The 9,003-nt window shown below is 36.7% G+C and overlaps 1 pseudogene; it reads left to right on the forward strand.

Annotated features, from left to right (window-relative positions):
• The first annotated feature begins 8,116 nt into the window (after nucleotides 1-8,116).
• LOC102825240 lies at nucleotides 8,117-8,638 on the forward strand (annotated as a pseudogene).
• The last annotated feature ends 365 nt before the right edge of the window (nucleotides 8,639-9,003 follow it).

A 9,003-nucleotide genomic window follows, 5' to 3' on the forward strand; every position in this document is an offset into this window, starting at 1 on the left:
TCATTCCTGGCATAGTAAACCATGTGGTTGTCAGATTCAAATGGCCAATACCAGTCCATTTCAGCTCACTAATGCCTACGAATTTCTCTTTAATAATACCAAATTTCCTTTTAGTAATACTTAGGAAAGTTTTTCCTTATTTTTCTTATTTCTTTGAGTATTTCAATAGGATTATTTTAAAGACAGAAATAAACACAAAGATTAATTTTATCTTCTCAGAACAACAACAACAACCAAATCACAGATTTAGGATACTATATGCAAAAGTCTTTTAAGTATAATCTCTCGATGATATTAGGGTTATTTTGAACACATACTCATGAATACATTGAATTAATACCCTTATGATATTTAAACTTTTCTTTAAAACATTGTACAATTCTCTAAGCACTTATATTTCAATCAAATTTCTAAGTTTTATATGTTTCAGGTGCTTTCTTTTTTTATTTTACAATGTAATTTAATATTTTAAAAAGTTGTCTAATCTATGTTATGAAATTGGAATAAGTAGTAAATCAGTTACACAAATGGTTGGTTTTTACAATCTGTTTTGTGCTAATGTTGAAAAAGAGACATGGTGTTATTTTTAGCTGTTGGATCCAGTAGCTATTGACATAATTGGAACATACAGAGACTTACAATATTTGACAGGGTTTAATCAGTTCAATCCTCATCTTCTGCATCCCAGCATGCTTCTGATGAGCAAAATATAATTGAAGATTCACAGAGAGAGTATGAGAAAAAATTTGGCTATGGAATATCCATAACCTGATCAGAATTATGTTACTTATCAGTTAAATTAATAATAATTAAAATAGTCTAATATAATGGAATGCCACCTGTACTTTGTTTACCAAATTATTATGATAATAAGTTTTACATGTTATTGATTGCTAAATTAATTTCTATGTAGGCCCTTTTCTCTTTATATTTTGCAACAAAAATACATAATTATTTTGAGTTATATTTTGAATTATATATCCACAATGTAACATCAATGATCATTTATTTAAAAATTACTCATTGTTTTCAGCTCTTTTAAATATTAGGATATTAATTTCTTAATGTCTATTAATTCAAGTCCTATGTAGAGTACACTATTTTATGAGAAGAGAGTACTTTATTTATTAATATGGGACTATAATAGATCACCATCTACACTAAAATAAAAGCAGCCAATTACATTTCTTGTCCAGAATTTTAGTAGCATGATATCCCCAATATATCTGGTCTGTAGTTAAAGTTGGGTTTTTTACATAGTGAAAAAAACACAAATGTTGGTAAAAGATCTTGGGAATACTTTGAATCTGAAATAAGTTATTTTTGCCAATATTTTTCAGGTTTTTTGGAGCAGGGAAGGAGAAACAAGTATTTGTTAAATATTCAGGAATACTCATACTTCACAATATTGTCCATAGCATGTCATGATCCACACAATCGAAAGCCTTTGCTGTGCGTAGTCAATAAAGCACAGGTAAACATCTTTCTGGTATTCTCTGTTTTCAGCCAAGATCCATCGGGCATCAACAATGATATCTCTCGTTCCACATCCTCTTGTGAATCCAGTTTGAACCTCTGGAAGTCTTCTGTCAGTGTATGCTTCCAGCCATTTCTGTATTACATTTAGTAAAACTTTACTTGCATGGGATATCAAAGAGATTGTCAGGTGATTTCCACATTCCGTTGGGTCACCTCTCTTTGGAATGGACACAAATATGGGTCTCTTCCAATCAGTTGGCCAGATATTTATCTTCCAAATTTCTTGGCATAGAAGAGTGAGTGCCTCCAGTGCTGCCACACGATCTTGAAAGATTTCAATTTTTATTCCATCATTAACCCTGGTACCTTGTTCTTTGCCAATTCCTTCAATGCACCTTGGGCTTCTTCAGTATCAATGTTGACAATAGACAATGTTGACAGTAGATCCAAGCAAAATGAATTCTTTGACAACTTCACTCTTTCCTACATTTATCATGTTGTTATTTACTGATCTAGTGGTGAAGATTTTAGTTTTCTTTACACTGAAGTGCAACCCATACAAAAAGCTGTAGTCTTTGATCTTCATCAGTAAGTATTTAAATCCTCTTAACTTTCAGCAAGCAATGTTTTATAATCATCTGCATTTTACTCCTATCCTAATGCCATGTTCTTCTTCATATAATCCAAGTTCTCTGATTATGTGCTCAACATACAGATTGAGTAAGTCAGTCATTTGCATAGTCAATAAAGCACAATACAGCACATCTTTTTGGTTTTCTCTGGTTTCACTCAGGATCCACCTGATATCAGCAATAATAATCCTTCTTCTATACCTTTATCTGAATCTGACTTCAACCTCTGCAAGTTCCTTGTCAATGTATGTTTGCAGCCACTTTTGAATTATCTTTAGCAAATTTTACTTGCATGTAATATTCATGCTATTGTCCAATGATTTTCACATTAATTGGGCCACTTCTTTTTGGAATGGACACAAATATGGAAGTATTCCAATGAGCTGGCCAGGTATCTGTCTTCCAAATTTCTTGGCATGTTGTTGTTATTGTTGTTGTTGTTGTTGTCAGGTGCCATCAAGTTGGAACCGATTCACAGCAGAATGAAACAATGTCTGATCCTGGGCCAACCTCACTACCGCTGCCACACTTGAGTCCATCAATGATGCCACCTGGCCAGTCCATCTCGTTAGGGGTCTTCCTCTTTTTCTCTCACCCTCCACCTTACCCAGCATGACATCCTTCTCCAGCGACTGTTTCCTCCGGACAATATGTCCAAAGTATGAGAGACAAAGCTTAGCCATCCTGGCCTCCAAGGAGCACTCTGGCTGTACTCCTTCCAAAACAGATCTATTGGTTCTTTTGGCAGTCCATGGCACTTTCAGTATTCTCCTCCAACACCACAACTCAAAGGCATCAATTCTTCTACGATCTTCCTTGTTCATTGTCCAACTTTCACATGCATAGACGGTACTTTTAATATGTTTCTCCAACACCATAACTCAAATGTATCAATTATTCTATGGTCTTCCTTGTTCATTGTCCAACTTTCACATGCATAGAATTCTATTCATTGTGTGGCTATGTATTTTAATTATTGAAAATATGAAGTGATGCCTTACTCTTTGTCACAGAAAAATTCTCATCTGTAATATTGAATTGCTCTCCAGTTGACCTTGGTGACCTTGGCGCAGGTTCGCCCCTCGGCTTCCCTTGTGGTGATTTCATTCCCAAGACAGCCCCACCTCCCAAGGATGGTGGTGGCTCCTGGCAGATGAGCCAGTCTCCTGTCCTGGTCCCCCCAGGCCAAGTGGCCCCCTGCCAAAGCCTGCCCGCTGCCGAGGCCTAACTATGCCATGAACTTCAGTGTGATTGGGAGCCTCGAGGAGAGAGGCGTCTGTGTGCCCCGCTACACCCAAAAGCCAAAAGTTTCAGAGAATGACTTTGAGGACTTGCTGCCCAATGAAGGCTTTCCCTCCACATCTGACAAGAAAGGACAAAAGACCATCGCTGAGATGGGGAATCAGGAAATGGCTCGAGACAGGGACCCGCTCAAACTGAAGCTCCTCAAGTGGATCTCGGGCAAAGAACAAAATATTCGCGCTGCTGTCCATGCATTGCACGCTGCACACGGTACTTTCCTGTCTCCCTTCCCACAATGATAATAACAATGATCTCTGACTTCCACAGTGGTTTTCTTCTTCTGAAGTATTACCCTCCAGCTCAACAAGACTGCACAGCTTGATAAGGGGAAGCTCTCAGTTCTTGGTTTTCCCCAAGGCTTATTAATTTGAACAGGACCTTAGCAAAAGGAGAAAGGTAAGAGTGAGTGGCAGACAAGAGTTAATGCTCTGAACTGTCCTGAATATAAAATAGGGATGCAGCATGTTGATTGTTGGTTGTTGTTGTTCTTAGGTGCTATTGTGTCATCTCTGATACGTAGCAACCCCATGCACAACAGAAGGAAATACTGCCTGGTCCTGTGCCATTCTCATAATTGTTGTGCTTGAGCTCATTCTTATTGCCATATTGAAAATCCATCTTGTTGAGGTCTTCCTCTTTTTCATTGACCCTACACTTTACCATGCCCAATGTCTTTCTCCAGGGACTGGTCCCTCCTGATAATATGTATGAAGTACACCACTACAGTAGGATAAACTGACAGTGATTTATTTGTTTAACCCCTAAAAAAAATTGGGCTTCTGATATGGTGCTTTTACCATAGTTCGGAGTTCCAAATCCATCAGCTGCTCTTTAGAAACCTTATACTCATCTAGAGGAATATAACGAAATTTTATAAAAGAAACAGGTGTAATTGCTCCAATTTGATGAACTTGATCTATACTTATGGATACAATAGCTCAAATACAACTATGAGAGAAGGAATCTTCATATCAAGGATCAAACTTATCCCCTCTGTGCACAGGGTTGATAGGGATGGACAACTGAAACTCATCGCTATAAGTCTAACCATGAGTCTACCCAAGTTGGCAGCATGTAACAACAACATTTCCTAATAAGTGTGTGTATGCATACTAAATCAACTATCTACGTAGAATTGGATGCTTAGTGTTTACATCTATGGTATCTTTCTATTTAATAAGCAATTTTGCAATTGATTCCCCCTTCACTTGACACATAAATGAATTTCGATATTGCCATGAAAACCTCTGGTCTTAGTAAAAAGCTTGTGTAGGATGGGTGCTTCCCACTTCCTCAACTCACAGATCATGGAGATGACACAATGCTTAAGTGCTTGCCTTCTAAAGACTAGTGCTTTGAACCGACCCAGCAGTTCCTCAGTAGAAATAACTGGCAATCTGATTCTGTGCATGCTACAACCTAGAGAAACCTCTGAGGCAGTTCTTTATTTCATTTTCTTAAATTTGTCACAACTTTTTCATAATTATTTTTCTATCACAACTCATCTTTCTGAGATTAAATTTTTATCATCCACTTTGTATTTTATTTTTATTTTTTATTTTTTTATTATTCTAGTTTTCATCCTTTAGTCCTGATGTGGCACTGTAGGTTAATGCACTGGACTGCATAGTTGGTTTAAACTGCAAGGTCAGAAGTTCAAGCTCACCAGCCACTTTTTGGAAACCCTATACAAGTTCGCTATTAGTCAGAACAGACTCAACAGCACTTAATAACAACAACAACGGCAATTCACTTATTGCTCAATTTCTCTCTATTTTATTTTTAAATGCTAGTACAATTATGCTTTACATATTTTTAACTTGTATTTTAATACTGATATTTTAAAGTTTTCCTCTCATTAAAATGTATTAGACTCATTTTAGCAATATTAATTTGTAACATAATTAGTTATTTATTCTTAGTATTTGGCTTTCAAGAATTAAGGAATGAACCAGAGCAGCTAGAAGAACAGAAGATACTTCTTGAAAGAAAGACCATCATGAAAAAACAAAACAAAAATGGCAGTCTATTTGGCTGTTAAAAAATAAGCAAGCTGTTCACCAGGGAGTCATCAAGGCAAGGAATCAAGTCCCTTCAGGACAAATCCCCCTCCAAGACTGAAACTCAAAAGGAATACATGAGCTGGCATGTAAGTTCATTAGTGACTGTGTTGGTCTACATGTGAGTGAAAGTGAGTGAAAGTCAGTAATATAGGGCTGAGTTCGACCATGTTCTATAGACTACTGTTGACCTTGCCATGAGAGCGAGAAAAGGAAGGGCTGGTTGGTCCAAAGTTTAGGGAAACTTGGGAACTCCTGAGCCCATGGACACTGATCTAACCACTGAGGACTAGAAGTGAGAGTGAAGTGTTTAGCTGATATGAAGTGGGGGAGATGCACAAGAATGCCCAAACGTGTAGATAGTACCCATTTGACCTAGCTTCAATGGCTTGATGATCAGAACACAAATAGAGAAAGATAAAAATAAATTTAATAAAGGAAGCAAGTGTAATTTGCTGCAATTTGATGAACTTGGCCTATACTTATGAATGTAGCAACCAACCAAAAGGGAAGACATCTTCACATCAAGGATCAAACCTATCCCCTTGGTACACAGAGTTGTTTGTGATAGGTAACTTAGATATTGGTTACCTAAAATGGGGGACTATAAAGGCACAAAGTGGCTGGCTTACAAGGTTTCAACAGGGAGTCAAGTTTCAGAGTGTGTGGGGGAAGGTAGGGTCCCCACTGAATAGTTTTCTTCTTGTCTAGATAGATCTGATAAAAGGAGATGGAGATAGGATTCTTTTGATTAATAGTGAGTAATTGTTGTCATGACTAATTGAGATTGTCACAACTGTAAAGTTAGAAGTTGTGTAACAAAAAGGAGGAAATAGTTAAACTTACATTCCAGGAACAGAGGACCCTAGGACTATTAAGAGAGTGGAGCATGAGCAGAATGTGGGACCCTAACCAGAGAAGCAGTAACACTAGAGATGGAGGCAGAGGTACTGGCATGGAAAGAGAAAGGCTGTGTGCCGGTGGCCAAGAGGCTGACTTCTGGAATGAGCCCTTTGGTTGTTTAGATGGCTATATATTTCTACAAGTTATTGTGTAAATCAAAATAAAAAAAATTTAAAAAAGCAAATACTGTTAACAGATGATACATGGAGAGGATTGTAATCATCGCAATTAAACAAAATACGATAAGTTGAGAGCAAAACCGATGTTCTCCCATGTAAACTATCACTCAGTTCACAATAAAAGCTTTAAAAAAGTAATCAATTAAAGAAACTGGAGACAGATCCCCTATTCCTATAGCCTAAGATATTTATTTTGGATCACTTTATTTTCTCTAATGATAAGGCTTGAAATACTTAGTTGTCATGTAGAAGTCAAAGCTTCAGTGCAATGAAGACATGCAGCTAATCTTACATTATCAAGGTTATTAAAGAAAAACAGGATTATGTGTAATCCATGCAGGATGAAGCATATTCACAAAGCCATCTCTCTTTTCTCACTCTTTGTTACCACACATTTCAGACACTGAGCTCCAATATGTGGAAGCAGTAGAAAAGAAATCTTGTATACAGTGAGAAGTCACTTAACCCATGATATGACATCACAAAATGAATATGGCCACTAAAATCTGGAGGTCCACAAGTAATTTGGTTTAATCTGGTAATCTGGCATAAAAAACAATATGAGCTTCATAATCAGAAACAAAAGATTAAATCAATTAGATACAATTTCACAACTATCACATTGAAAAATAAAATAAATATTACCATTATACAAATGTTATTGAAAATGTATAAAAATAAGAATTCTCTGCTGATATTACTGATTGCTGATATATTGGTATAATGATACCAAACAACAACCTGATCAAATTGATCATGTAACACACAAACCCTACACTTCATAATTTTCCCTGCTAGGTATTTGTCTTGGAGGTTCTCAACCAATTTTGGTCTCAGAGCCCCTTTATGATATAAAATATTTTGAAGACCTCAAAGAGGTTTTATTTTTGTGTAAAACACATACACAAATTTATGTTCTGCATTTACCTTAAAGAATTTAAATCTGAGAAATTAAAAATATATTGTTGTAGGCCTCAGCACATGTATTGACTCCTTTTGCTGCAGGCCAGCTAGGCGATACACTCTCTTTGGAGCAACTCACTGTATGGTAGAGCCTGGTGTCCAAGCTTCCCCCTACCCTGCAGCCACTGCCATTATCACTGTTGCCTCAGGACTGCTGTATCATTAGGCCACAATCTTCAATGAGTAAGCATATTCGTCACTTCTGTGGTGTTCTTGGTCACACATGTATGGAGTTTCTAAAGACCAGTGGAGATTACTGCCAGGCAAAGTACGACATCTATGCAGACAACGAACTGTAGACATTCATTACTACTCCACCAAGAAGCCTCCATAAGAGCAGTTAATCCAGACACAGAAGTGTTGAATTGAAATCCCAAGAGCACTTCCTTTCTGTTGCCTCAGGATTACTGGGTTAAAGAATTGCTGCTTCTTGTTAGGAGGTTCATTACATTTTCCATTGCTTCCAACACCAAGCTGAAAGCACCGAGAATTGCAAGTGGAGTATTTTGAAGTAGACTTCAGTTTTTTAATATCATTTCTGTATTCACTTTTAAATTCATTCATAACCCTCTTGAATTTTTGTAAAAATTAAATTAACATGGCTGAAATGAACTGTCCAGCTCCTGTGGCACTCAGATACAAGAACATGAGATTTCTTATTACACACAATCCAACCAATGAGACCTTAAATAACTTGATAGAGGAATTTAAGAAGTATGGAGTTACCACAATAATGAGAGTATGTGAAGCAACTTATGACACTGCTGTTTTGGAAAAAGAAGGCATCCATGTCCTTGATTGGCCATTTGATGACAGTGCACCACCATGCAACCAGATTGTTGATGACTGGTTAAGTCTTGTAAAAATTAAGGTTTATGAAGAACCTAGTTGTTCCATTGCTATTAATTGTGTTGCAGGATTTGGGAGAGCTGTGGTGCTTGTTGTCCTAGCATTAATTGAAGGTGGAATGAAATATGAAGATGTTGTACAGTTCACAAGACAAAAGTGAAGTGGAGCTTTTAATAGCAAGCAATTTTTGTATTTCTAGAAGTATCATCCTAAAATGTGTTTACGCTTCAAAGACTCCAATGGTCATTGAAACAACTGTTGCATTCAATAATATGAATGACTGATGATGTTACTATGGAAGTGGAACTTGAGGCACGAACTAGTTTTTCATGCATGTTTACCAACATGTTAGCTTGGTAAATAAAGCTTCCAACAGAGTACTAAAAGCAGATTTTCCAAGCTACAAGTTTGACAGAATTGCAGTCAGTCTATCTGGAAATTCAGTACTTAAAATGTCCTTATTATTTGTACCAATTGACCTTTCCTGCAATTATGTAGTATTCTTGTAAGACTTTAAATCCATTCCCATGCCAGAATCTTATCATTATATAAGAAATTTAGCGTGATTAGGTGCCAAGATACCCAGCATAATACTTTTATATTTTTAGTATCATACAGAACTAAGAAATCCCAAAA

The sequence above is a fragment of the Chrysochloris asiatica genome, unplaced genomic scaffold, assembly GCF_000296735.1.
Source record: "Chrysochloris asiatica unplaced genomic scaffold, ChrAsi1.0 scaffold00082, whole genome shotgun sequence".
Lineage (NCBI taxonomy): Eukaryota > Metazoa > Chordata > Mammalia > Afrosoricida > Chrysochloridae > Chrysochloris > Chrysochloris asiatica.